General features: G+C 52.2%; 3 long non-coding RNA genes across 6 annotated transcripts; 2 read left to right on the forward strand and 1 right to left on the reverse strand.

Moving 5' to 3' along the window:
• The first annotated feature begins 1,606 nt into the window (after positions 1 to 1,606).
• LOC147348866 (uncharacterized) lies at positions 1,607 to 11,687 on the forward strand. Of its 3 annotated transcripts, none has more exons than XR_015150237.1 (3): positions 1,607 to 2,388; positions 4,022 to 4,248; positions 6,980 to 11,687. It is a non-coding gene; the product is annotated as an uncharacterized LOC147348866 (long non-coding RNA). The 3 variants fall into 3 exon arrangements; XR_015150238.1 differs by having other exon boundaries at positions 1,618 to 2,388; positions 4,025 to 4,248; XR_015150236.1 differs by lacking the exons at positions 1,607 to 2,388; positions 4,022 to 4,248 and adding an exon at positions 5,053 to 5,962.
• Positions 11,688 to 19,821: 8,134 nt separating this feature from the next.
• On the reverse strand, positions 19,822 to 22,728 carry LOC147348867 (uncharacterized). Its single transcript, XR_015150241.1, has 3 exons — positions 22,597 to 22,728; positions 21,825 to 22,462; positions 19,822 to 20,328 (listed from the first exon to the last, which is right to left on the reverse strand). It is a non-coding gene; the product is annotated as an uncharacterized LOC147348867 (long non-coding RNA).
• Positions 20,221 to 26,323, forward strand: LOC147348868 (uncharacterized). Of its 2 annotated transcripts, none has more exons than XR_015150240.1 (3): positions 20,221 to 20,343; positions 23,321 to 23,446; positions 23,784 to 26,323. It is a non-coding gene; the product is annotated as an uncharacterized LOC147348868 (long non-coding RNA). The 2 variants fall into 2 exon arrangements; XR_015150239.1 differs by lacking the exon at positions 20,221 to 20,343 and adding an exon at positions 22,431 to 22,758.
• Positions 26,324 to 27,291: the final 968 nt, after the last annotated feature.

The following is a 27,291-nucleotide window of genomic DNA, read 5'->3' on the forward strand; positions in this document are numbered from 1 at the left end:
TCCTTCACCTTCGTGTGGCTCCGCTGGCAGCTGTCACCTGTTGACTGATGGGGTCCTTGATGCTAAGGGTGCGCTCACGGCCACGGAGAGCAGGTGCCATGGCCGGACTTGGAGCCCATAGCCAGGGTCCTCCTGCCAGCACCAGCTCTACCTTGGATTGGGCATCTCCCACCCTGGGGAGGACCATGCCCCTCTGTGCACCCCTCTCCCCTCCCCTGCACCCCTTCACATTCTCACCCCACCCACTTCCTCCCAGAGGCTGGGTTGGGACCTAGGGGTGAGGTCTGGTTGTCCTCAACCTACAGATGTAGACGTTGAGGCTGGAGCCGGAAGCAGCCCAGTCAGGGAGGCCTGGGAGGGACTGCAGGACCGCACTGGAGATACCCAGTGGGCAGAGGCAGGCCTCTGGCGCAGCTCTTGGGGGCCCTTGGGGTGCAGGAAGGCCCAGGGACCCAGGAGGACACGTGAGCGTTGGTGTTCCTGGTTGGGAGGTGACCCTCAGGTCAGGTGCCGAGCCCTCCCAGAGGAGGCCTTACCTGGCTGGACGGGCCTGGGTCCTGGGCACAAGCGCAGATGGGGGACAAGCGGGGACATTCAGTGGAGGGAACCGCGTGGTCCCCTTTGGGGCCAGGTCTGCTGCTCTGGGCAGGGCGAGCTGCCCTCCTCATGGCCCACTGGCAGCTAGGACTGGAGGGGTGGGGTGAGGGTGGAGCTCCAGAAAGAGGCCTTCCAACTACAGAATTCTGTTTTCAGGGTGAGCATGCGTGTGTGCGTGCGTGTGTACATGTGTGCGCCCGCGTCCAGGCCAGGCGGGGGAGGAGGGGTGGGCTGGCAGGGCTCCTAGCGGTGGTCCAGAGGTTCCAGGCTCCCCCCAGGAGTGCCCTTGGAGGCTTCCAGGGGCAGGGCGTGGTGGGCGGCAGGACACTATCCTGAACTCAGTGTCCGCGGGGGAATTCCTGGGTGACCTGAGCGCCTCTGGCCCACATTCTCCTGGGAGGAGGCCGGCCTGTCCGCTTTCCACAGGGGCTACAGAGCGGTTCTTCATGGACCCCTGCCCATCACACCTGCTGCCTCTGGACACCTCTCGTCCTCCTTCCCGGGGGGGTCCCGCAGCCCCGCCCACCCCCGAATCCCCGCCCCTTCTCGTCTCAGCCCCGCCCCTTTCCCCTCAGCCCCGCCCTCCCCTCAGCCCCGCCCCGGGAGAACCGCGCTTAGCCGGGCTCCAGGTCCCGTCTCTTCGCTGCCCCACCTCCACCCCACCCCTCCCCCACTGCGGACCCCTGGGGGGCCCAGAACAAGCCGGTCTCCCTACCACCTGGGCTTGGGGAGGTGGTACCAACAGGGGGTGGGAGAGGGCTCCGCAGGGTCAGTGCAGACTGGGGACAGGCAGCCTCCCTCTCCCTCTGCCCAGGCCTGGGGTGGGGGTCTTGGCGGGAGTTTCCCAGCTCCTCTGCCCTGCGTGCCCCAGGTGGAGCTGGGGGTCCCTGGTCCCCTGCTGGGGGAGGGGGAGGGAGGGCAGGCCGCTGTGTGGGGCTGAGGAGGCAGCTGCGTCTGAGTCATGCTCCGGAAAACGGGGGAGGCCACTCCCACCGCCATCTGTCTCCTCGGGGAGAGAAGGCGGAAGGGCTTCGGTCCCTTCTTCCCTGCCTGGCCCTGGGACGCTGCGGGTTCTTTCCAACGCCGCTCTTCCTTAGCTCCCCCGAGGGGCCCCACAAGCCAGCACGGAGGGGCATCTGATACTCAGCCAGCAAACCCAGGCCACACCAGGGGCTCCAGCCCAGGGACTTTTCAGGGACACCCTCAGCTCGGTCCGGGGACCCCAGAGCCTTCAGTGCTCTCCTGAGTCCAGCCCAGCACAGGCATGCCCCGCCCCCAGCCGTGACCGATGGCTTCTGTCCCCAGGCTGGGAAACCTCCGCTCAGAGCCTTTGAGCAGCCCCCAACCTCCCATGCAGCTCATCCCTGAGACCATCAACCTAAGAGTGGGGAGACCCTGAAGCCCTCCTCTGGCTTCTGCATCAGCCACTTCCCTGGGCCCGGGTCGGGGGTGGAGGGGACACCCTTTATGGCTTCCCACCGCCACCCCCGTCCCCCTCCATTAGGCTGCACTGCTTTCCCACCCTTCTGGAATTATGGCAAATTCCCTTTGTCATGTTATGTGTGGGGCAGGGTGGGCAACTGAGGCACCGGAGGGGAAGGGGCTCCCAGATCCCCCGTCTCTCTGCAGGTCTCTCCCAGCTGCAAAAGTGGGAGCTGGGCTGGGCTAGTGGGTTCTAAGGCGTGGGAATGAGGCACAGGTGCAGCGGTGACCCCTCTGTCCGATGGTGCCGGCAACTAGGGGCTGAGCTTCACCCCACCCTGGGCCATGCACCTCCTTGAGCAAGCACAGGTAGGGCCCCTTCCTGAATACACTCACCTCTCTGGGCTTTGGGGGACTGGCCAGGCAGAGGACGGTCAGGGTGATCCTTGCTGCGCCTGACTTGGGAAAGCCGCTAGAAGGCAGAAATGGCGCTCTGGGCCCTTAAGGCAGCTGAGGGACCCAGGGACCCAAAGGCCCCAGGGACCATGTGTGGTTCTTGTCCAGGGATGCAGAAATAGTCAAGAGCCTTTTGGGTGCCTGGGTCAGAACCCCAACCTGGTGGAAGAGAGAAGGTGGAATTGATGGGAATTGATGGACGGGAGTCATGGTGGGGGGGAGCGGGGTCAGGAGGGCCTCTCCATCCCCAGGCTCAGCTCCACCCCAGCAGCTCCTTGCCTGGATTCCTCAGAGGAAGAATCCTGGGGTTGGACTCTCTGGACAGCCTGGGTCCCACACCCGCCCTTGGCAGTCTGTGTTGAGGCACCAAGAGGGTGGGAGATGGGGTGCTGCGAATGGGAGACCTTTTCTTCGAGGCCCGGGTTCAGCAGGGCCCACTCTGCAAAGGAGGGGAGGCAGAGCTAGCTGGCAAGGTGCGCCTGCCACGGGGCCCCTCCTGACAGGTGGAGGTGGGTCTCTCTGGGAAGGTGCCGTGTCCCTGGTTCCTGACCCCTGGGTGGGAGAGGTGTATCCCTCTGGACACCAGGACGGAGGAGGCCTCAGAAGGGCTGCTGGGTGACACTGGCGGGCTTGGGCTTGGCCATGAGGGTGGTCGGCAGTCTGGGAGCAGCTCAGTGGTCTTGGGAGTTGAGAGGTCACCTTGTGTGATGGTCGAGGCTGGGAAGTCAGGGACCCCAGCAGGGCTGTGAAGCCTGCTGGCAAGTCCTGTTGCCCCTCCCCTTGTCAGGAACATCCAGTCTGTGCCCTGGCACACCAGGGTTCTGGGGCATGACAGAGGCTTCCCATGTATACATACAGAATCTGACTAGGAGGTCTCAGAGACAGGGAGGTGCATTAGAGCTGTCCCATCAGCAGACACGTCCTTTGCTCTCTGGCTCTGTCATGAGGTGCTTAAGTCTGATTGGTGTTAAACCCTTTATAGAATCCAACACCCATCCATGTATCCATCCATCCATCCATCCATCTATCCATGCGTATATCATCATCTATCCGTCCATTCATCACCCATGCATGTATCTATCCATTCATCTTTCCTTCTGCCCACCCATCCCCCCACCTATTCATCCACCCATCCATCACCTGTCTGTCAATCCATCCATTCATCCACCTACCATTCATCATCTACTTGTGGATCTACCATCCATCCACCTGCTTGACATTTACTGAAAGCTCGCCATGTGCTGGGCATGAGGTTAATATTGGTTATACCAGGAGAACAGAGGCATAGCATCACTCTCGGGTAGGGTTGCCAGCTGAAGTAAAGAGAAACACAGGAGGCTCAGTTCAATTTGAATTTCAGATAAACAACGAATACTTTACTGTAAGTACATATGCAATGTCTATGCGCATACATGAATATTTGATGTAAACATGCAATGTCTGATGTAAGTATGTCCCCAATACTGCGTGGGATATACTTATACTGATACTTATTTGTTGCCTATCTGAAATTCAGACTTAACCGGGTGGTCTGTGTGTGATCTAGCAGTTCCAGCCTGAGGAGCTCTTTGAGCTGGTGAGATGAGGCAGGATGACAGATGCATCAGCGTTCCTGGTGGGAGGGCGACTCCTCCTGTCCCTGAGAGTTGGGGCAAAGCTCCTTGAGGGGACGAAAGCTTCCCTCTGCACAGAAGCCGTCAGCCATCAGTCCCGCCGCCCCTTGGCTGCACCTCGGTGCCTCCTCCCAACAGCGTCTCTGTCGGCAGCTCTGAGGTAAGCTCGGGTCTCGCATTATGCCATCCATGCGCCACAGCACGGGTCCAGGGCACCCATTTCCACATGGGAGTCTCTGGGGGTGTCAGTGACTTCCTCGGATGGGCCCTCCAGTGGGCCTGATCCCCCTACCTCTCTCTCAGGCAGGGAGAATTTGGGTCCAGGAATTCCTGACTTCCTGCACTGAGTGCTCCGTGCTCCAGGAGGCCCGTGCTGCGCCCCCCACCGACCCCGCCGCCCCATTCCTTCCTGGCGCTGCTTTCTCTGCCCTTCATACTGCTGGCCAGCCCAGGTAGCAGGTGTTTATTGGGCTGGGCTTGGGTGTTTGCCCTCACCTCTTGCTACTGGATTATAATCTCCTTTTGGGAGGGGCTCAGTCTTTTTGTTACTTTATGACCTATTCATGCCCGGCAGCCAAGAGCTACAGCTACTGTGCAGGACAGGCCTCTCCTCTCTGAAAATTGTTACACTCAGTCCAGTCTGACTCTTTGCGACCCGGTGGACTGTAGCCTGCCAGGCTGCCCTGTCTGTGGGATTTCCCAGGCAAGAGTACTGGAGTAGGTTGCCATTTCCTTCTCCGGGGAATCTTCTTGACCCAGGGGTGGAACTCAGGTCCTGCACTGGCATGTAGATTCTTTACCACTGAGTCACCGGGGAAGCCCTCCTCCTTTATGGGCACTTTGAAAAATGGTCTAATGAAATCCTTAAACAAATCTATGAATGTGGTAATATCATGATCTACATTTTAAAGTTGTAAATACCAAGGCTCAGGGAGAATAAGAAACTTCCTCAGGGTGACTCAGCTGGGGACTTCAGACCAGGAGCACAAAAGCACAACAAATCCATCATTTTGAAAAATGCTTGTTATTAAAATATAAACTAATGCAAAAACCACAGAAAAGAAAGTTTGTGAAAGTCACTCGAAACCGTGTCAGTTAGAGGTAGCCATCATTCCATTGCTCAGTCCTATCCCAGACACCTTGCTTCACAAATTTGTCCAGCGGAAGGTTGGAGATAACTGAAAACCAGCTTGGGCTAAAGCTTTAGCGCTCTAAAATAGAATGCTGAACTTCATTTGGATTTAAGTGGAAGGACTTGCTGACTTTCAGATAAATATTTTAACAAAAGAGACTGGTTCTGAGAGAGTCATTTCCTAGGCAGGTTGATAGGAAGTCTAGGGGTCCCCAAGGAGAGAGGGGTCTGGAATTCTCAAGGAGGAAGAAAGGACAAACTTTTTTTCTTTCTCCACATTCCTTAGGATTATATACCAATAATGTATCCTGCCTAAGGACAGTCTTTGGATTCAACCTTCTGTTATTTTAAAATGTTAATTATGGAAGTAGACCTGGTCTTTACAAGGATGTATCTTGCCTGAGGACAGTGTTATCTTAAAATGTAAATTACGGGAGTAGGTCTGATGAGGTCTTTACAACCTCCAGACATTCTTTGGATTCACTAGAGAGTATATAACTTCATTGTTAACACTAGCAAGCGGGTATTCTTTCTGCCCCCTTCTGATGCCTATGTCAGAAGCTTTCTCTATCTCCTTTATACTTTAATAAAACTTTACTACACAAAAGCTCTGAGCGATCAAGCCTCGTCTCTGGCCCCGGATTGAATTCTTCTCCTCCGGGGGCCAAGAATCCCGGTGTATTCGCGTGATTCAACAACAACCTTTCATCTTAGGGGCTCATCCGGGATCCTTCAGGACAAGGTAAGGATGCTTGGAGCTTTAGTTCTTTGTTCTCTTAGCGAACACGTTTTCTGCCGTGCTTTACTAACTCTACCGTGTGCTTGTGTGAATGAATGGCATGCCCTGCGTGAAACAAGTAAGGAGCCCTGCTCTGCGGTTCCACGGTGATCTCATACTGCTTATGGCAGAAACCTGTCGGGGTGTTATACCGACCTGCCAATGCCAAGAGGCACCCAATGTCTCCTTCGGGAACCGACCAGAAATGGGCAAAGCGTGTGGACCGAACTCTCCTTTCTCGGTCAAACTTTTCGGTCTCTTTGACCATTTCATAACTCCTTGGGAATTAGAAGTACTAACCTAATCTATCGGATCATAGACTTTCAAGGGACTTGTGATCTATACTGTTACTGTGTACTGTGGCTTAGGTCCCAAACTTGAATTGGTAGTCAAGAAAGTGTCTAGCCTCGCTAGGAATCGAAAGTTCGTAAGCTAGATGGAGCTCTAGCTCCCAGAACATCTCTGAGGTTAAAGGTTACTCAGATTGGGACTGCGATGGGTTTTTTTCTTTGGTAATGCCGGCTCTTAGTGGATCAGAGGAGGCTGTTATACTGGTGTGGTCATGCTTGGAAAGAACATCTCAGTTTTATGTTCGCGTTGGTCTTATTGTGGTCAGGAAATACTCAGGGTCGTGCACAGGCACTCAGGTGACGAATGTTTCCCACAATGGTCTTAGCTTGGGAGGCATTCCGGAAGGTTACTCTGATTCACCCCGGGTGACATCAGAGGCAAGCAAGGTGAAGGGTGAAGAGCTGGACGTCAAGTAGGGATGCTATCAAGTCTACCCCTGGTACATCCCCACCCCATCTCGGTGGTAGAACCGGGAGGGACGAGTACGGCGCCTGCGTCGGTAAGGGACAGACTAAGTCTGACCAGGAAGGAAAAGCTTTTGGTGTAACGTCTGTCTACACCCCCATCTAGAGCAGGGAGGGACGCCTCCGGTAGAAAAATGGCGCTGGTCGCTTTTCTTCTCTCTTACAGATGGGAGCTAACAATTCCAGCCTCACTCCTTTGAACTGTATCCTGAAAAACTGGGATAGATTTGATCCCCAGGGCTTAAAGAAGACACACCTGGTCTTCCTATGTGATACTGCATGGCCACGGTATCCATTGGAGGACGACGAACGGTGGCCAGTTGGAGGGTCTCTTAAGTATAATACTGTTCTACAATTAGACCGGTTCTGTAAGGAACAAGGGAAATGGGTAGAAGTAGCATACGTGTTGCCCTGTTTCTCTCTGCGAAATATGCCAGACTTATGTCCTAAGGGTATAGATTTGGGCGTGAAACCTTCAGCTCCCTCCTGTCCTCTTACTTTGCCCCCATACCTGGGAATCCAAACTGAGATTCAAACTGCCCACATGGAGGTCCAAACAACTCCTGTCTCAGTATGACTTCAGACTACTCTGGTTTCAGTAGAAACTCAGACCATCGAAGTGAGAGATGAGATGGAGGACAGGAGACAAAGAGAAGAGGAGAAACAGGTTTCTCCAATCTATCCCTGGGATCATATGCGCAGAGCAGGCAGAGAGAATGAGGAACGGCCACACAAGCTGTTGCCTCTTTATGAAAACACCCACCGGGAGAAATAATCAGTCTGTGAGAGTTAATAAGCCTTTTTCTTATCAAGAAATACAAAGAATCAAGGAGGATCTGGGAGACTATTTAGAGGACCCAGAAAAATATATCAGAGCTTTTAAAGGTGTTACTCTGCTTTATGACCTCACTTGGAAGGATGTGATGTATATCTTGGGACAAACACTGACTCCTGAGTCAAAGACTCGAGTTTTGGGAAAAGCGGTTGCTTGTGGAGATGAATGGCTTGGTAATGAATCAGTAGGGAAGAGGGAGAATGAGATAGCGGCCCTCCCCACTGGGAATCAGGCGGTCCCAACTATAGAACCAGACTGGGACTACAACACAGCTAAAGGAAGATGGGATCAGAGTCATTTTGTTAGATGTATTCTTGAGGGACTTAGGCAGGCGCATTCTAAGCCTTTAAACTATGGCAAATTGGCAGACATAGAACAGGAGGAGAAGGAAGCTCCTGGTAAATTCCTAGATAGACTGAGAGAAGGCCTTCGCAGATTCACTGAGATTGATCCCGAAAGTGAAGAGGGAAAAGTGATCTTAAATGATAGATTTCTCACTCAGTCGGCTCCAGATATCCGCAGTAAGCTATTAAAACAGGCATATGGACCAAATCAGTCTTTAGATACTCTGTTACAACTGGCTCAGACAGTCTATTATGGTAGGGAATATGAGGAAAAGAAAGAAAGGCAAAAAAAGACAAAGGAAAAGGCGGAAGCCTTCGCCGTGGCTATGAAAAAACGTTCTTAAACAGCCTGAGGGGCCCAGGTGAAAAGGGATGGGCTTGCTACTGCTGTGGAAAGGAGGGGCACCTCAAGCGTGATTGCCCTCAGGCATCTAAGCCGCCCCCAGCTCCATGTCTGGTCTGCAAAGGACCACACTGGAAGAGAGACTGCCCCCAGAGGCGTAGGTCTCCAGGGTCGGACTCTCAAGACAATCAGGACTGAAGGTGCCCGGGGGTCCCCACACAAGCTCCCATCCTAATTACACCTGAGGAACCTCGGGTATTAATAGTTGTGGGGGGGCCAATCCGTCGATTTCCTTTTAGATACTGGGGCAACTTATTCTGTGCTTACTGAAGCCCCTGGCCCACTTTCTTCTCGATCCGCTTCCGTAATGGGACTGTCTGGACGAGCCAAAAGGTATTATTTCAGTTATTCTTTATCTTGCAACTGGGATTCTGTGCTGTTTTCACACGAGTTTCTGATTGTGCCAGAATCTCCCTCACCCCTTTTGGGAAGGGATATACTGAGCAAGGTCCATGCCTCTGTTTTCATAAATATGGAGCCCTCCCTTTCTCTCCCTTTAGTTAAACAAAATGTAAATCCTAGAGTATGGGCTGATGAAAAATCTGTGGGTCGAACACAAAATGCTATTCCTGTAGTTGTTAAGCTCAAAGACCCACACGTATTTCCACATAAGAAGCAGTATCCACTGAAACCTGAAGTTAAAGAAGGGTTAAAACCCATCATCGAAAGTTTAAAGGAGCAGGGACTATTAATTCCCTGTAACAGTCCTTGCAACACTCCTATTTTGGGTATAAAGAAATCAAATGGTAAATGGAGACTAGTTCAAGATTTACGAATAATAAATGAGGCTGTAGTTCCTTTATACCCCGTGGTGCCTAATCCTTATACTCTATTGTCTGAAATTCCTGAACGGGACAAATATTTCTCAGTAATTGATTTAAAGGATGCCTTCTATTCAGTGCCTTTGGCGGAAGAAAGTCAATTCCTATTTGCCTTTGAAGACCCTACGCAGCCAGCTTCTCAGTTAACCTGGACAGTTTTGCCCCAGGGATTTCGTGACAGTCCTCACTGATTCGGACAAAGTTTGTCACGGGATTTACAAAACTTTAATAGCTCTGAAGCGGTGGTGTTACAATATGTAGATGATATTTTGCTCTGTGCTGAGACAGAGGAAGCTTGTTCGCGAGCCTCAGAAGATTTCTTAAACTTTCTGGCAGACTATGGTTACAAGGCATCAAGAGAAAAGGCTCAGCTTTGTCAACAATCGGTTAGATATCTGGGCCTAATCATATCAGAAGGGACTAGGGCCATAGGCCCTGAGAAAATTAAACCTATACTAAATCACCCCCTACCTATGACTTTAAGACAATTGAGAAGATTTTTGGGAATCACAGGTTCCTGTCGCATTTGGATTCCGGGTTACGGAGAACTTGCCCGGCCTTTATATAAACTTATAGCTGAAACTCAGCAGGCCCAAACCGACAAACTGCTTTGGTCTCCAGAATCTCAAAAGGCTTTTAAGGTTCTTCAGACTGCAAGCTCCAGCTCTGAGCTTGCCCACAGGGTCAGAATTTAATTTGTTTGTCACTGAAAGAAAAGGTGTGGCATTGGGAGTTTTGACACAACCCCGAGGGCCTCACCAGCAACCTATTGCTTATCTAAGCAGAAAATTAGATGTAGTTTCATGTGGGTGGCCCCACTGCCTAAGAGTAATTGGGGCAGTGGCTTTATTAGCACCTGAAGCTTTAAAAATAATTAATGGACGAAACCTTACTGTACTGACTTCTCATGATGTGAGTGGAATATTAAATTCTAAGGTTAATATTTGGATGACAGACAGTAGGCTTCTTAAGTATCAGTCATTGTTAGAAGGACCAGTAACTAAGCTTAAAGTTTGTGGAAATTTAAATCCTGCCACTTTCCTTCCTGAGAAGGAAAATGAAACACCTGATCACGATTGTTCTCAATTCCTAACTTTAAACTATGCAGCTCGGGAGGATCTAAAGGATACCCCATTAGACAATCCTGACATGGAAATATTTACAGATGGCAGTTCTTTTGTTCAGGATGGAAAGCGTAAAGCAGGTTATGCCGTGGTGACTGCTGAACAGGTTTTGGAAGCAAAATCTCTCCCCCAGGGAACCAGTGCTCAGTTAGCGGAGCTTGTGGCTCTGACCCGAGCTCTAGAGTTAAACAAAGGGCAGTGGATAGGCCTGATAATCTATGTGAGTCTACTTCCGCTGACTCCAAAAATCCTGAGTCTGCCGTTGGATCCTCAAGACAATGTCTTCCTGTCCTGGGCTCACTCCTATGCTGCATTCCACAATGGGTCTAACTGCTGGGTCTGCGGAGCACTCCCCTCTTCATCAGTGGAAGGCTTCCTGTGGTGGACATCCCCACTTCAAGGAAAAGACTTTCTCCAAGTCTGTGAATACCTTCGACAACAATCACACGCGATGCCTCTTCTTCATCTGATGACATCTACCAACCCTAAAATGGACTGGTGCAACACTTTGCACTTTAACTATGGACATAATGTGACTTTTTTTTTTTTTTTAATTTTTACTCCCAGATGTACCTGATGACATAATGTGACTTTTAATTTTGATTCTAAATGTTTTGTTTTTACTGTTTGCTCCCTACATCTGTAATTGTATAACTGGATTTGTTTCTAGCAGCATGAAAGCTTTTAAGTTACAAATGGTTGCTCAAACTCTTGCTACTGCTGTAGCTTCCTCCAGCTACTATTTGGGGCCCCTGGATCAGATATCCTCAATGTGAGGATTAGGAGAATATGTTGCCTCACCAATTTAGGGACAATGCCCCTTGTCAGCTCGGAAGCAGTTATGGAACGAAAACGACGCCCCTTTTCCCTAGGCAACATAATTCTCCTAAAAGAAAAGGGGGGAATGAGAGAGTCATTTCCTAGGCAGGTTGATAGGAAGTCTAGGGGTCCCCAAGGAGAGAGGGGTCTGGAATTCTCAAGGAGGAAGAAAGGACAAACTTTTTTTCTTTCTCCACATTCCTTAGGATTATATACCAATAATGTATCCTGCCTAAGGACAGTCTTTGGATTCAACCTTCTGTTATTTTAAAATGTTAATTATGGAAGTAGACCTGGTCTTTACAAGGATGTATCTTGCCTGAGGACAGTGTTATCTTAAAATGTAAATTATGGGAGTAGGTCTGATGAGGTCTTTACAACCTCCAGACATTCTTTGGATTCACTGGAGAGTATATAACTTCATTGTTAACACTAGCAAGCGGGTATTCTTTCTGCCCCCTTCTGATGCCTATGTCAGAAGCTTTCTCTATCTCCTTTATACTTTAATAAAACTTTACTACACAAAAGCTCTGAGCGATCAAGCCTCGTCTCTGGCCCCGGATTGAATTCTTCTCCTCCGGGGGCCAAGAATCCCGGTGTATTCGCGTGATTCAACAACAACCTTTCAGTTCCTAGAAGCGCTGCGTTTTCCATGTCATTTTTTAAATGGGGGGGGGGGTAATTATTTAAAGAGATCACTTAAGCTCCATGGTAACAATAAAGGTAGGGGGTATTTGCAATGTGTGTGCAGCAAACCACAGAAGACTTACGTCCAGAATATATAAAGAAATCAAGAACGTCTGCACGTCAACAAGAGAAGGGTAGACGACTCCACAGGAAAACGGGCAAAAAGACCTGAAGGGGCCTCCCTGTGTTCATGTACCCGCGTGACTGACAGCGATTCAGGCGTATGGAGCCCCTGGGAACACAATGGGAGGCGCCCCCAGGCGCCCACCCCTTTCCCCGCGCTCTCAGTGATGCCTGATGCACACACAGAAAAGTGCCCGAGGTCAGCGGAGCTCCACGACTTTCCATACACCCCGGACTCACCCCATAACTGCATGCACAGGAGGGGACCATCCCAGTCCCGCTCGCGGCGCCCGCGCACTCCTCCCGTCAGCGCCCCGCTCGGGAAACAGGCGTTACTGGCTTGGGTTGTGGGAAACAGGCGTTACTGGCTTGGGTTGTGGGAAACAGGCGTTACTGGCTTGGGTTGTGGGAAACAGGCGTTACTGGCTTGGGTTGTTTACGCTGCGCTGGACCCAGCACCAGGTGTGACAGTCATTCGCCCCGGCTTGACCACCCGCCCCCACCGTTTTCCTGCTGCTCGGCACTCCCGGGGCTCCAGCTTTTGCCTCAGATGCTGCCTGCTCTCCACAGTCCAGTGCGTGGTTTCTGGCCGCACCCTTCTGTCGGGTAAAGCTCAGCCGTGCTCTGTGCAGGTGCTCGTTCCCTAAGGGCACCCCCACCCCCACGCCCCGCCCCAGCTTTTACCCCGCCGGTGACCGAGCCGCTTACTGCACAGAGTCTGCACAGGTGCTCGGTCGTGTCTGACTCTTTCGAGACCCCGTGGACTGTAACCTGTCAGGCTCCTCTGTCCATGGAATTCTCCAGGCAAGAATACTGGCGTGGGCTGCCATTCCCTCCTGCAGGGGACCTCACCCATCCAGGGATCAAACCTGCACCTCTCGCATCTCTTCCTGCCTTAGCAGGCAGATTCTCTACCACTGAGCCGCATGGGAAGCCCCTTACTGTACATCCTTGCTCGTAACTGGATGTTTTCATCTTTATCATGTTGACCGTTCCTTGGGATTGGGATGTTCCACTGTGATTTTAAATTGCATTTCCATGATGATTCATGCGATTGGGTCACTTCTGATGCGTTTACTGATCTCTTGCCTGTTCTCTTCTGTGAAGTGTCTCTTCTCGTCTTTTTGCTCATTTTTCTATGGAGTCGTCTGTTCTTCGCTTGTTGATTTGTAGACGTTCTTTATATATTTATATATTCTGGACATAAGTCTTTGGTGATTTGCTGCAAATATCCCCCACCTTTATAGGTATGGTCATTATGCATATAGCTTTATTTATATTTTTATCTTATTTTTCTGGCCATGCTGTGCAGCACATGTGATCTAGTTCCCTGACCAGGGATCAAACCCACACCCTCTGTAGCGGAAGCATGGAGTCTTAACCACTGGACCACCCGGGAGTCCTCGACTTTATTTTTAAACTCCGTAAGTGAGTGTTGTTTTGCAGTCCATATTCATTTCAATCTGCCTACACATGTCATCCTTTTTGGTATCATTCTTTCTGCATTTTTGTGTTGGCATCTGAGATCATTTTCCTTTTGCCTAAATAAATTTCCTTTAATATTCATTTCAGTGCAGATCTGACAAAGATGGATTGTTTTAGTCTGTGTTTCTCTGAAGTCCTGATTTCATCTTCATCTTGGAAGGATGTTTTTGAAGGATACATAATTTTATTTTATTTATTTTGTGGCTGGGAGGCATGTGAGATCTTAGTTCCCCGACCAGGGATCAATTGAACCCATGCCCCCTGCATTGGCAGCATGGAGGCTCAACCTGGTGACTGCCAGGGAAGTCCCAGGGTACGGGATTTTAGATTGGCTATTTTCTTGGATTTCAGTACCTTAGTGATATATTCCTTTGTCATCTGGCTTCCACCAGTGTTTCTTCTGGAGTCTCAGAGGCACTTTGGTGCTTGTGTGCATGTATTGGTTTTATGTCCCCTCCCCACCGCGAAGGGTGTGAATGATGCATTGCAGGGACTCTGGATTCTGTTGTGTTCTCTTTAAGATTATTAACTTTTGGTTTGTTTTCTCCTGGGGTTGAGCACTCAGACGGCCCACTGCCTCCTCTGTGGGGGTTGGTGGGAAGCTCTGTCCTGTCGCTGAGCTCCTTGGAGCGGGTCAGCTCAGCTCACAGACCAGCCGGAGGCTTGAGACAAGTTTATTAGGGAGTGGCCCGGGCTCCCTGTCTGTGGCTCCGTCTCTTTTCTGGGACGTGTCCTCACTTTCTAGCTGCTGTGGGCACTCTGTCCTCTGGGTCTTCCCGGCAGTAAGCCCCCATGTGCAGCGTGGCTCCAGCCACCTTGCTGCGCCCGGATGGGGCTGCCCTCTGAACCCGGACCCCCAGCTGTTCCCTCTCCCCCGGGTCGGTCCCCTACGGCGTCCGCCTGGTTCTGGCTGCTCTCTGGTGCTGCTGGACAGTTGTCTCTGTGTCCAGAAGTTGCAGCTGTTACCTGTGTGAGAGTTGGTCCGATCAGAGCCGCCTGGGAGCAAACCGTCCGGCAGTTATAGGGCTGGAGGAAGGCGGATCCTGCGGCTGGAGTGGCCGTGACCTGGGGCAGAAGGGGCCTTCCTGGGTGGGGACTGGCCTCTTCAGAGATTCTTCTGAGAGCTTGCAGGTCAGCCTCCTCCCAAATACAGCGACTCGATTCTGCAAATGCTTTGGAGTGGGGCTGGTGGGAGGCCGGTGATGGGTTTGAGGCCCCTGAAGTCTCTCGTTTGGCCCTTATGCTCCCCGACTGTGCAGAGTGTGGCTGATTCCTCTTCTCCTCAGCTGCTGGGGCAAACCCAGGCCTTGGCTGGGCGCCCAGACTGACAGGTGTCCCCTGGGAACGAGACGGTTGTGAACTATCTGCCCACATGGACCATTCTCCTGTCTTCAGAATTGCAGCCCATTTAGTCCTAAGGGTGCCCACAGCTCCCTGGCTCTGCTGTAGGATTTCTGTAACGAGTGTGCCTCTCTCAGCGGCTGGCTTCAGGACTGATGGCCTTCTGCATGGGACCCACCCTTTCCCCCTCAGAAGCAGACATCCAGTAATTATCTTTACTTTTTGTTATTTGCTTTCTGGTCTGCAGCTGATCATTTAGCTTCAAATCCAAAGTGGGATGATGTTCCTGATGCTGCCTCTAGGCTCGGCCTCCTTTGGGTTGTAAAGATAAAATGAGAGATTAGACAAAAAAAAAAATAAAGCAAAACCTGTCAAAATCTCTGCTTTCCAGCTGGTCTTTGAACAAGCGCAAGAAAGTTTTAAAATGCGAGTGACTTTTGCCCTAGCAATCCCAATCCTGGGACTATATCTCAAGGCAGGAGTTTAGAATGTGCTCAGAGATCAAGCTGCCCTGGTGTTTATGGCAGTACTACTTAGAATGCTCCCTTTCACGGGTCACAGCCTTGTCCTGGCAAAGGGGCTTGCGTAACATGAGCCATGAACCATGTGGTCCATGCAGGGCCACCCGAGGCGGATGGGACCGAGTGAAGACTTCTGACAGAATGCGGTCTTCTGCAAGACTGATCGCAAACCCCTCCAGTACTTTTAGCTAAGGACCCCATGAATAGTACGAAAAGCAAGAAGATGACCCTGGAAGATGAGCGCCGCCCAGGTCGAAAGAGGCCCAACATGCGAATGGGAAAGTGTGTGTGTGTTAGCTGCTCACTTGTGTCTGACTCGCTGTGACCCCATGGTCTGTAGCTCACCAGGCTCCTCTGTCCATGGAATTCTCCAGGCCAGAATACTGGAGTGGGTTGCCATTTCCTTCTCCAGGGGATCTTCCCAACCCAGGGATCGAACTCAGGTCTCCTGCATTGCAGGCAGATGCTTTACCATCTGAGCCACCGGGGAACAGTAGAAGTGACAAATAGATCCAAGGGATTAGATTTGGTAGTTGAAGTGCCTGAAGAACTATGGATGGAGATTCATAACACTGAAGGTTGTGACCAAAACCACCCCAAAGAAAAAGAAATGCGAGAAGGCAAAGTGGTGTCTGAGGAGGCCTTACAAATAGCTGAGAAAAGAAGAAAAGGCGAGGGAAAAAGGGAAAGATAAAGCCAACTGAATGCAGAGTTCCAGAGAATAGCAAAGAGAGATAAGAAAGTCTTCTTAAATGAACACTGTAAAGAAGCAGAGGAAAACAACAGAATGGGAAAGACCAGAGATCTCTTCAAGAAAATTAGAGATACCAAGGGAATATTTCATGCAAAGATGGACACAATAAAGAACAGACTATGTAAGGACCTAATAGAGGCAGAAGAGAGTAAGGAGAGGTGGCAAAAATACACAGAAGGACTATACAAAAACGGTCTTAGTGACCCAGGTAATCACAATGGTGTGATCACTCACCCACAGCCAGACATTCTGGAGTGTGAAGTCAAGTGGGCCTTAGCAAGCATCACTACAAATAAAGCTGGTGCAGGTGATGGAATTGCAGCTGAGCTATTTCAAATCCTAAAAGATTTTAGGATTTAGGATTTTAGGATCCTAATAGGATTTGAAAATCCTAAAAGACTATTAAAGTGCTGCATTCAATATGCCAGCAAATTTGGAAAACTCAACAGTGGCCACAGGACTGCAAAAGGTCAGTTTTCATTCCAAATCCAAAGAATGGCAATGCCAGAAAATGCTCAAACTACAGCACAGTTGCACCCATCTCACACGCTAGGAGGGTTATGCTCAAAATCCTTCAAGCCAGACTTCAGCAGTATGTGAACTTGGAACTTCCAGGTGTATAAGCTGGATTTAGAAAAGTCAGGGGAACCAGGGATCAAGTTGCCAACATTCATTGGATCATGGAGAAAGCAATGGAGTTACTAGAAAAACATTTACTTCTGCTTCATTGACTACACTAAAGCCTTTGACTGTGTGGATCACAACAAGTTGTAGAAAATTCTTCAAGAGATAGGAATACCAGACCACCTCACCTATGTCCTGAGACACTTATATGGAGGTCAAGAAGCATCAGTTAAAAGTTTACATGGGACAACTGACTGGTTCAAAATTGGGAAAGGAGTATGTCAAGGCTGTATATTGTCACCCTGCTTATTTAACTTCTATGCAGAGTACATCATGAGAAATGCCAGGCTGGATGAAGCACAAGATGGTATCAAGATTGCTGGGAGAAATATCAATAACCTCAGATATGCAGATGGCACCACCCTTATGGCAGAAAGTGAAGAGGACCTAAAGAGCCTCTTGGTGAAGGTGAAAGAGGAGAATGAAAAAGCTGACTTGAACCTCAACACTGAAAAAATTAAATGGCATCTGACCCCATCACTTCATGGCAAATAGAAGAGAAAGAGTGGAACAGCGGCAGATTTTATTTTCTTGGGCTCCAGTATCACTGTGGACCATGACTACAGCCATGAAATTAAAAGACACTTGCTCCTTGAAAGAAATGTTATGACAAACCCAGACAGTGTATTGAAAAGGAGAGAGATCACTTTGCCGACAAAAGTCCGTCTAGTCAAAGCTGTGGTTTTCCCAGTGGTCATGTATGGATGTGAGAGTTGGGCCATAAAGAAGGCTGAACACCAAAGAATTGATGCTTTTGAACTGTGGTGCTTGAGAAGACGCTTTAGAGTCCCTTGGACTGCAAGGAGATCAAACCAGTCAATCCTAAAGGAAATCAGTCCTGAATATTCATTGGAAGGACTGATGCTAAAGCTGAAGCTCCAATTCTTTGGCAACCTGATGTGAAGAGCCAACTCACTGGAAAAGACCCTGATGCTGGGAAAGATTGAAGGCAGGAGGAAAAGAGGTAACAGAGGATGAGACGGTTGGATGGCATCGCTGACTCAATGGACATGAGTTTGAGCAAACTCTGGGAGATGGTGAAGGAAGGGAAGCCTGGTGTGCTGCAGTCCAGGGAATTGCAAAGAGTTGGACAGGACTGAGATACTGAACAGCAACAACTGAGAGTGTTGAAAGAAAAGCCCCAGAACGGTAAGTAACTTGTTGAAAAAGATTTTGGTTTATGCACAGTATGAAGTGTGTAGTTGTTAAAAAAAAAAAATGGTGGCAGACATAGTAGAAACACACTCAGGCTTTACTCTTGATAGAAGTTTGCAGGCTTCAAGGCCCGTGTGTGGTCTGAGGTCGTCATGTACGCGTCCCCGCTGGAGAGAGGAGTCTGGCTAGGCCAGTGTGCCTGCTCTCCCAGCCATGGGCTCAGACATTCACTACCTCCACAAGGCACAGACATTCACTGTCTTCTGGTCGCCTGTATTTTCTGGTTTTTTAAACAACTCTTTTTTGATTCTGTGCTTCTGAAGTATGCTTTACATACAGTAAAATGTGTTGACCCAATTGTGCAGTTTGATGACTTTTGACAAATACATGGCCCTGTATAACCCTCACCCAGATCAAGGCGAGTTTCCACCCCCAGAGTCCCCTGTGCCTCCTTCTGGCGTCGCGTGACTGTGGGTGAACAGTGATTGGAGAAGCCGTGTTTGCAGCTCAGGGAGGCGTGTCCACGTTATCCTTGTCTCCTGGACCTTGCGGCCTGGGCCCTGCAGCAGGAGGGACCCGCCCTGCACCCCCTGCCCCGCCTGCCCGAGGCTGCCCTCCCTCCAGCTCCCATGTCAGCCTGGGGTCACCTGGCCGAGGGACAGAAGGCCTATTGTACCACGGGCGTCCTCTGCCCTGTAGAGGGGGTGGGAGGGGGCGGGAGGCTGCGTTCCTGGGGTGGGGCGGCACATCCTCTGAGTCAGCCAGAGTCAGCCCTGCCAGGACCCAGCTGGGGCTGCAGGGGCCTCAGGGCAGGCGAGGGCGGGCTGACTTAGGAGAGGAGTTCGGTCTGGGGGCAAAGTGTGGAGCCGCCCTGGGGGCTGCAGTGGCCTCAGGGATGTTGCGGCCAAGATCCCACAACTGCGTGGCTTAAATCCCAGCTGCTTTTCTCTAGGAAGACCTCTCCCCTCAGGGGACAGGCCCCCGTCTTCTCAGTGTGCACACAGGGGAGGGACCTTGAGCTTGGTGTCTGTTCCTCTTCTTGTAAGGACACCAGCCCTGCCGAGTCGGGGCTGCCCTCCCGACTTCACAGCTCCATCTCCAAATACAGTCTCATGGGGGCTGGAACTCCACTGATGAAGCTGGGGGACATGGTTCAGCCCACGACACTCGGGCACTGGGCCGGGGCCTACGGGGTGTGCAGCCATGCTCTTCTGTCCTGGAGGGGAGTCCTGGTGGGGGGGTCCTGGGCTCCTTCTCCCCTCCCTGGCCAGGTGCCATCCCCGGTTCTGCCAGCCCAGTCCTCCCACACCCGGGGCTGCTCTCTGCCCAGCCCAGCCCCCCAGTTGCAGCGGCGCTGGCCTTGGAGGTGCCTGGTCCTCGGGGAGGAAGGGGGGACAGGAGGGGGGTTTCCACCTGCCGCTGGAGACCCTGATTGCGTACACCCGCAGCAGGATTGCAGCTCAGGACTCCAGTCACAGTGAGAAGGAGAATGGCACCTGCTAAGCTCTGGGCTCTGATTTGTTTATTGAGGGCCCTGCCCTGGATTCCCTTCCCGATCTCCCAGTTAATCTGGTTGTGGAAAATGCCCCACAGCAGGCGTGGGAGGAGGGCGTGAAGTTAACGTGTGTGTGCATGTGTGTGTGTTGGGAGGGGGTGGTCTCAGCCACGCTCCCGGTGCATCAGGCCCCCTCAGCAGGCCCCCTTATCTATGCCCAGGTCCTGCTGCAGGATGGGGGCACTTCACCCTTGCGGTCCTGTCTGGGCAAGTGCCTGGAACTAGCTGCAGGGGCCTGCTGTGCGGAGGCACAGACATCGTTAGCTGGCGAAGCTTCAGACGGCACAAGAGGGGCCACAGCCTTGACCATGCAGGTACCCCCAGAGCCTGTCTTCCCCATCCTGTCTGGATTCATGGTTTAGGCGGGCTCCTCCTCCGTCAACTCCAGGAAACCACAGAAAGCAGGAAGGATGGACGTAGGGGAAAGTAAACACCAAGCAAGACCCCAGGGAAGCCCCTGAGAAAGAGGTCAGCTCCATGGGGGCGGGGGCAGCGGGCAGTGGGAGCAAGGCCTTTGCGGGCATGCCCTTCAAGGGCACGCGTGGCCAGGCTGCGGGGGCGGGGAGCTGTTATCACATGGTTGGTTCTCCTGACACCACGCTTCCGAAGTCAACTCATTCAGACGACAGACTTGATCAGTCTCTTAGGAAACGTGGAGGGTTTTGGAAGCTCTGCGCCAGAAATGGGACAAAGCCTGAACGTGTATGTGTTTCTCTGATTATCAGAAGTCACAACATCGCAGGTGGGCGCGTCACTGCCCTCCCTGGGCTCTGGGGCCGGCGAGCAGCGGGGGCAGTCCTACGGAGCCAGGACACGACTTCAGGAAGCGGTGCCAGCTTCCCACAATGCCCCCGGAGTCAGGCACTACGGTTGGAACAGGTGGGCCAAGAGTGTGAAATGCGCCTAAGATTAAACTGGATCTAGTGGGGTTAGGCGGAGAAGGCAATGGCACCCGACTCCAGTACTCTTGCCTGGAAAATCCCATGGACGGAGGAGCCTGGTAGGCTGCAGTCCACGGGGTCACTAAGAGTCGGACACGACTGAGCAACTTCACTTTCACTTTTCACTTGCATGCATTGGAGAAGGAAATGGCAACCCACTCCAGTGTTCTTGCCTGGAGAATCCCAGGGACAGGGGAGCCTGGTGGGCTGCCGTCTATGGGGTCGCACAGAGTCGGACACGACTGAAGCGACTTAGCAGCAGCAGCAGCAGTAGTGGGGTTAGGAGGAGAGTGTCAATAAGAAGCGAGCACAAAATCATGAGAGAAAGACCGGAGTGGAGATGTTAGGTGTGACGGCTATGACTGTCAACGTGAATCAGACCACAGAGAGGACAGAGAGCAGGATGGATGCGGCCGAGCCCACGGGCAGGTTGCAGGGCTGGGAAAGCATCAGAGAGGCAGAAACTGTGGGGAGCCAAGATCGGGAAATACACACGGAGGGCAGAGGGGAGATGCCGGCCCCGGGACCCAGGAGTCCAGGTGGGGTGGGGAGCATCTGAAAACACAGGAGACGTTTTCGGGATCCGAGCTGGAAGGATTCAAGGGCTTGGATGCTGATGGGGGAGGTAAGGGAGTCCAGGCATGCTTCTGTTTCCAAATATTGGAGACAAAAAGAAAATTCTAGCAGTTTCCCCCAAAGAGAAGAAGGCTTCTAACCAAAGAGCACAAGTCAGGTTGATATCCGGCGTCCTGACAGCAACTATGATGCGCGGAGTGGAGCCGAGTCTGCAGAAGGAAAGCGCTGTGGACCCAGGAGCCGCGTGAGGGGAGGACAGCGAACTCAGCCACAAAACGGAAGGAAGCTTGCTCCACGACACGCCCCCCACCCCCCGCCCCTGCCCCGGGAAACCTGTTTGCAGGGAGCGGTCAGTGGGGACGGAAAGGAATCAGGGACGGTGTCCCCCCCCACCCCTCAAGGCGCCGGGAAGGAGGGACCCCGCCCCGGGCTCAGATGACCATCGTCTGAGAACACTTCGGGCTGGAGGAAGAGGAGCCGGCTGGTCTCAGCCCTCAGGTGCAAACTGTTACCGACTCGCTGAGCTGGGCCGCGTTGAGGATGGAATTCAGGGCGTCCGTGAACTTGGATGGGAAACGTCCCACCTTTTATTTTCGCAGTGTGTGCTCAGTCGCTCAGCCATGTCTGACTCTTTGCGGCCCCATGGGCTTTAGCCCTCCAGGCTCCTCTGTCCGAGGGATTCTCCAGGCAAGAACACTGGAGTGGGTTGCCATTTTCTTCTCCGGGGATCTTCCCGACCCAGGGATCACATCTGGGTCTCTCACGTCTCCCACGCGGGCAGGCGGGTTCTTCCCCAGCAGCGCCACCTGGGAAGCCCCTCCCTTGCCGAAGCTGAGTGCTCACCTGTGCCGGCAGGAAGAGCCCCCTCCCCACCTGGGGTCCAGGGTCTCAGAAGCACTGGTTGGGGTTTCAATACTGGTGGTCATGAGACCCGTCTTTGGGTCTCCATTAATACACCAGCCAGAAGCCTCATCCATCACTGCATAAGCAGCTACACCTGCTGCTGTTTCGGCAGCTGCATTTCAGTGTAAGTGGTTTGCTCTGCGGCACGAAGCCTTTTATTTTACACATTTACAAATCGTGTGCTGGGAAGGGACCCCGCAGGCTTCCCCAAAGGGGCGGAGGAGAAGGCTCACCCCGCCCCCCACACCCCAGGGGTTGGTCAACTGCCCTGCAGGGCCTCTGCAAGTCGTGGGGAGGCTCCGTGCCTCAGTTTCCCCATCTGTAAAATGGGGGGAACGGAGGGCAGGTGAGTCGGCACTTCTCAAGTTCCCCACGCGACAGCACTCCTGGCCGCTTCGGGACTGCCGGGTGGAGAGGAAATCAGATGCTCTTAGGAGTAAATGGTGTTCACAGCACGTGCCAAGATCCGCAGGATCCAGCTGCGCGGTCCTTAGAGAGAAGCTGATGAAACACAATAGGCTCCAGATTAGAGGAGGCCTGTGCGCAGCGCTGCCATTGCAGACGATGAATCTGAAGACCTGAGGGGGGAGCGGGCATACGTGAGACACGTGAAGGACTAAGACCAGCCCGAGAGGAAAGAGGGAGCTCGAGCACAAATCAGCGCTAAGGAAGCGGAAATGGCGGGCAGACTGCCAGCCCGCCCAAGACCTACCCAGGCCCAGCCGGCTCTACAGGGGACTCAACCAAACTTTACAGGATCAGTTGATTCCTTTTCTGGATAAATTGTCTCAGAAAAGAGAAAGATGAAAGAAGCACAAGCAAGGTTGCCCAGCTCCCGTCACGAGGCCAGGATGAACCCTGACTCTAAAACCAGGTATACGTATGAAGCGATGCCCCGCGCAGCTCCCTGTGAGCGTAGGCTGAAAGCCCCGGTACTGCTGCTGCTGCTAAGTCATTTCAGTCGTATCCGACTCTTGCTAGTGGCTCACTATTAGGGCTGGGCTCCTGGCTGCCTCGTCCTGCCCGCTGCAGCCTCTGGCCTTGGTCTTGGCCTGGGAGCCTGGCCGGAAAGCCCCTCGGTGGACTTCAGGCTCTGCAACTTCTCATGAGCTGAGCTGGGGTGGGTGGGCCCTGGTTGGAGCTGGGGGTGGGGAACAGGAGGGAGGGGGCTGGCTCCCCACTCCTTTCTTGTTCCGGATCTTGTAGGGGATGGGTCTCAATGATGCCGTAGTAAATGCGATTAAAAAAAAAATGGCCTGTTTATTTTAGAATAGTTTTAAGAGTTACAGAAAAGGTGCAAAAATAGCACAGAATTCCTGTCTACCCTGTGCCGAATGTTCCCCTAACGTTAACATCTCACCTTAAAGAGACGTTTGTCATGACCAGGGAACCAGTATCGATACCTCACTGTTAACTGAAGTCTCTGCTTTGTTCAGGCTTCCGAGGTTTATACGGCAGAGCACTCTGCCGTCCATGCGGACCCCACACTGCCCTGGCCACTCTGTGGGGAGACCGTTCTCACACTTGCCCTGACCCGGACGCCCTTGAGGAAGACTTGGAAGGTATTTTGTAGAATGGCCCTCAAGTGGGGTTAGTCTGATGTCTTCCTCATGGTTACCCTGTGGTCACCGGCTTGGGGAGCAAGCGTACAGAGGGAATGAGCCATTTCCACCACTTCTCTTCATGGGGACTCAGTGTCACTGTGACGTGTGACCTGGGACATTGGTCCCGATTATCAGGCTGAGGTGTGCTTCTCAGAGGTCTCCTTGGTTGAGTGCCTCTCTCCCCACTTTGCACACTGTCCTCTGGAAGGAGGCCACGCTGCAGCCACCCGAGGGCTGGGGGGTCGCCTTCTGCCTCCTTGAGCTTCTACATAAACCATGTGGAATTCTTCTGCAGGTGTGACCCAGCTCAGGTTCAGCTGCTTGTCACTCAAGAATTCCAAACTGAGAGACAAGGGATTCTTGTCTCTCAAATTCCAAACTGGGGAAGAGGAAAGACAGCCGTGCTGGGGAAGCCGGCTGACCCGGTGAGAAGGTGGACTCACGGCCCAGTGAACCAGCGACCCCTTTCCCAGCTTTGCTCGGAGATCACCTGGGGAAAAGAGGGAGGAGATACTCGTCTCTCTCACCCAGCTGTACACAGCTGGCACTTGGCCTTGTGACTGGGATGTTGGCTGAGCCTTACATCTCCGGTCAGCTGGTCCTTCTGGTTCCCACCGGCCTGAGGTCCACGTGCTTGTGGGCGGCATGCAGTTAACTGCTCCCACCTGGTGGGGGTTTCAGCGTCTGCCAAACAGCTCAAAAGACACGGCTAAGGCAGTCATGCATCGTCCTTGAAGAACCAAGGCCCTAGACTTTCTTTAGCGACTAAACTATTACTATTATTTTGTCTTGTTTGTTTTCCTTTCTTTTTGTATGTTCTCACGTCTCTGATTAAATTTAGCCTTTGGAACTCGGGGAAGGCCTAGGAGGCAACAGGAAGCACGCAGAGGATGTGGGGGAGATGCAATTTCTGTCCCGGGAAGGCCGCTTGCTTGCACAGGGCGATCTGTATCTTGTCTTCTATTGTTTATTTGATCATGGGTTCATATGGCTGTGTACTTTGGGTGTTTATTTTATGCTTCGGATCAGAACCCTGCACTATTTATTCTATTGCTCAAATTGTTCCAGTCTTGGTCGCTGGGAGCCCTTTGGCTGTCTCTTGTGTCTGGGACATGCTTGGAGCTTGCTGACACTTTCCTGGCATGACAGGGAGCTGCAGGTTCTCTGGGATGTTCTTTGCCCCAGCCCTAGAATCAGCCATTTCTCTAGGGAGCCCTGGTTCCTCCTGCTGGAGAATCCTGTTAGAAACTGAGATCTGGGCCCTGGTGAGGGGCTGCTTGCTGCTGGGATGTTGCTGCTTCTCAGCCCTCTCGGCTGACACAGCAGGGAAAACACGTGTGTGCTAACCGGTGTACACGCACACATATGTGCATGTGTCCACACATGCCCACCTGCATCTCTGATGACTACACTCAAGTTCCTGCTCCTGCTGGCGTCTCCACCTCAGATCCATCAACACACGGTTGTTCTGAACTCCTCTTCCTGCTCATCTGAAAATCCCCACCCAGCAGTGGACGCTGGCCCCCACCCACCTCCCACTCATGTCCTCATCAGACTCCAGCACACGGAGACTCACTTCCTCATCAGACTCCAGCACACGGAGACTCACTCCAGCACACACGGAGACTCACCGCCTCATCACACTCCAGCACATGGAGACTCACTTCCATCTCACACGCCAGCACACGGAGACTCACCGCCTCATCACACTCCAGCACACGGAGACTCACTTCCATCTCACACGCCAGCACACAGGGACTCACCTCCTCATCACACTCCAGCATACAGAGACTCACTCCAGCACACTCGGAGACTCACCGCCTCATCACACGCCGGCACGCGGACACTCACCGCTTCATCACACGCCGGCACGCGGAGAGTGGCTTCAGGACTGAACCCTGTGGAAACAACTGTGCTCAGGCACGGTCTTGTCTTTACTTTGTCTTAGTTTTTGTTGTCGTTCAGTCGCGCAGTCGTGTCCAACCCTTTTGTGACCCCATGGACTGCAGCACACCAGGCCTCCCTGTCCATCACCAACTCCCGGAGCTTGCTCAACTCATGTCCATCGAGTCAGTGATGCCATCCAACCGTCTCATCCTCTGTCGTCCCCTTCTCCTCCTGCCTTCCATCTCTCCCAGTGTCAGGGTCTTTTCCAAGGAGTCAGTTCTTCACATCAGGTGACCAGAGTATTGGAACTTCAGCTTCAGCATCAGTCCTTTCAATTCTGGCTTGATTTCCTTTAGAATTGGTTTGATCTCCTTGCAGTCCAAGGAAGTCTCAAGAGTTTTCTCTGACACCACAATTTGAAAGCATCAGTTCTTGCCTGCTTTATGTTCCAGCTTTCACATCCATGCCTGACTACTGGAAAAACCGTAGCTTTGGCTATATGGACCTTTGTTGACAAAATAATGTCTCTATTTTTTAATATGCTATCTAGGTTTGTTGTAGTTTTTCTTCCAAGGAGCAAGAGTCTTTTAATTTCATGGCTGCAGTCACCGTCCACAGTGAATTTAAAGTTTCTATCTTTATCTTTTGTCTGTCCCCACCCTCAGAATAGACCGTGAAACATGCTCTGTGCTTTGCCTGATCAACCTCCCTCTTGCTAAGCCACCACTCTGTTTACCTAAATATACCTTTGTGGTGGGCTTTCAGTGAATTTATCAAGTCAGGAATATTTCCTTTGGCTTTATTCCTAATTTGCTGAGAGATTTTTGAAAAAAGTCACAACTAAGTATTAAATCTTTATTTAAATCTTAAATGTCATAAATAGGTGTTAAGTCAGTGCTCTCTCTGCATAACCTGAGAGAATTATATGCTTTTTGTCCTGTAATCTAATCTTACGGGATTTGCATTAATCTGTTTCTGATATTGGACCTTCCTCAAAATCCCCAGAGACCTTAGATCTCTCAGGGTCCCAGAGGAAAGAGGTTTGCATTCAGATTAAGTACACTGCAGGAGAGCATAGTTGAGGGGCAGTCTATAAAGGTGTGGCAGGGTGGGGACTCCCAAGGGCAAGTGCTCCTACAGGTCGGCCAGCATGGTGGGGACAGAGGATTCTGGAACCCGAGAGGAAAGTGTCGTCAAGAGAGGGACACCTGGAGAGGAGCCCGGAGCCCCCTGAAGTGCTGTCTTGGGTGGGGAGGCAGGTGGGGCTGCAGAATTCCCTGGGGTGGCAGCGGTGGGGTGGGGTGTGTGTCAACAGGCTCGCTGGGGTCCCTTGAAGGGGGATCTATAACCTCAGGGCAGCTCACGAGGTCCCAGTTTTCTGACTTACTGTGGCGTACCTGGGGAGGAAGCCCCTGCCTCCAGGAGGAGGCCTGATGGTCTGGGTGCCCTGCAGCTGTGGGCCTCTGGGTGCCCTATGGGTGGGTGGGGCCCCAGTCGGGAGCTGCAGAGGGCGGGCTCGGGGCAGGGGGTGGGGCTCGGGGCAGGGGAAGGACCATGCCTGCACAGGCCTGGACAGCCTGTCTCACTTTGCAGCCTGTGATCTGGTTGAGACATGGGTGCTACCCAGGACTGGACCACCCAGGGCTCCCACCAGAACCCGGGACCCACATGTGCTGGGTTCCGGAGGTGCTGGGCTGCCTTGCCACATTGCTGAGACCCTTCGGGGGAGCCCCAACACTGCTCCACATGCAGGGAGGATGGAGCCCCCCATCCAGCCCTCCAAGAAGCCCCCTCCTTTCCTGGACTCAGCTCACCCCTCCCTGAAGGACCTTCGATTAAGCACAAACCAGAAAAGAAGATTCCAGAAACCAAATTATGATGTAATGGGACATTTTTCACATTTGGTTCTTCATACA

Source organism: Bos grunniens, chromosome 21, assembly GCF_055505025.1.
Source record: "Bos grunniens cultivar Pamir isolate PY7600 chromosome 21, Bosgru_T2T1.0, whole genome shotgun sequence".
Lineage (NCBI taxonomy): Eukaryota > Metazoa > Chordata > Mammalia > Artiodactyla > Bovidae > Bos > Bos grunniens.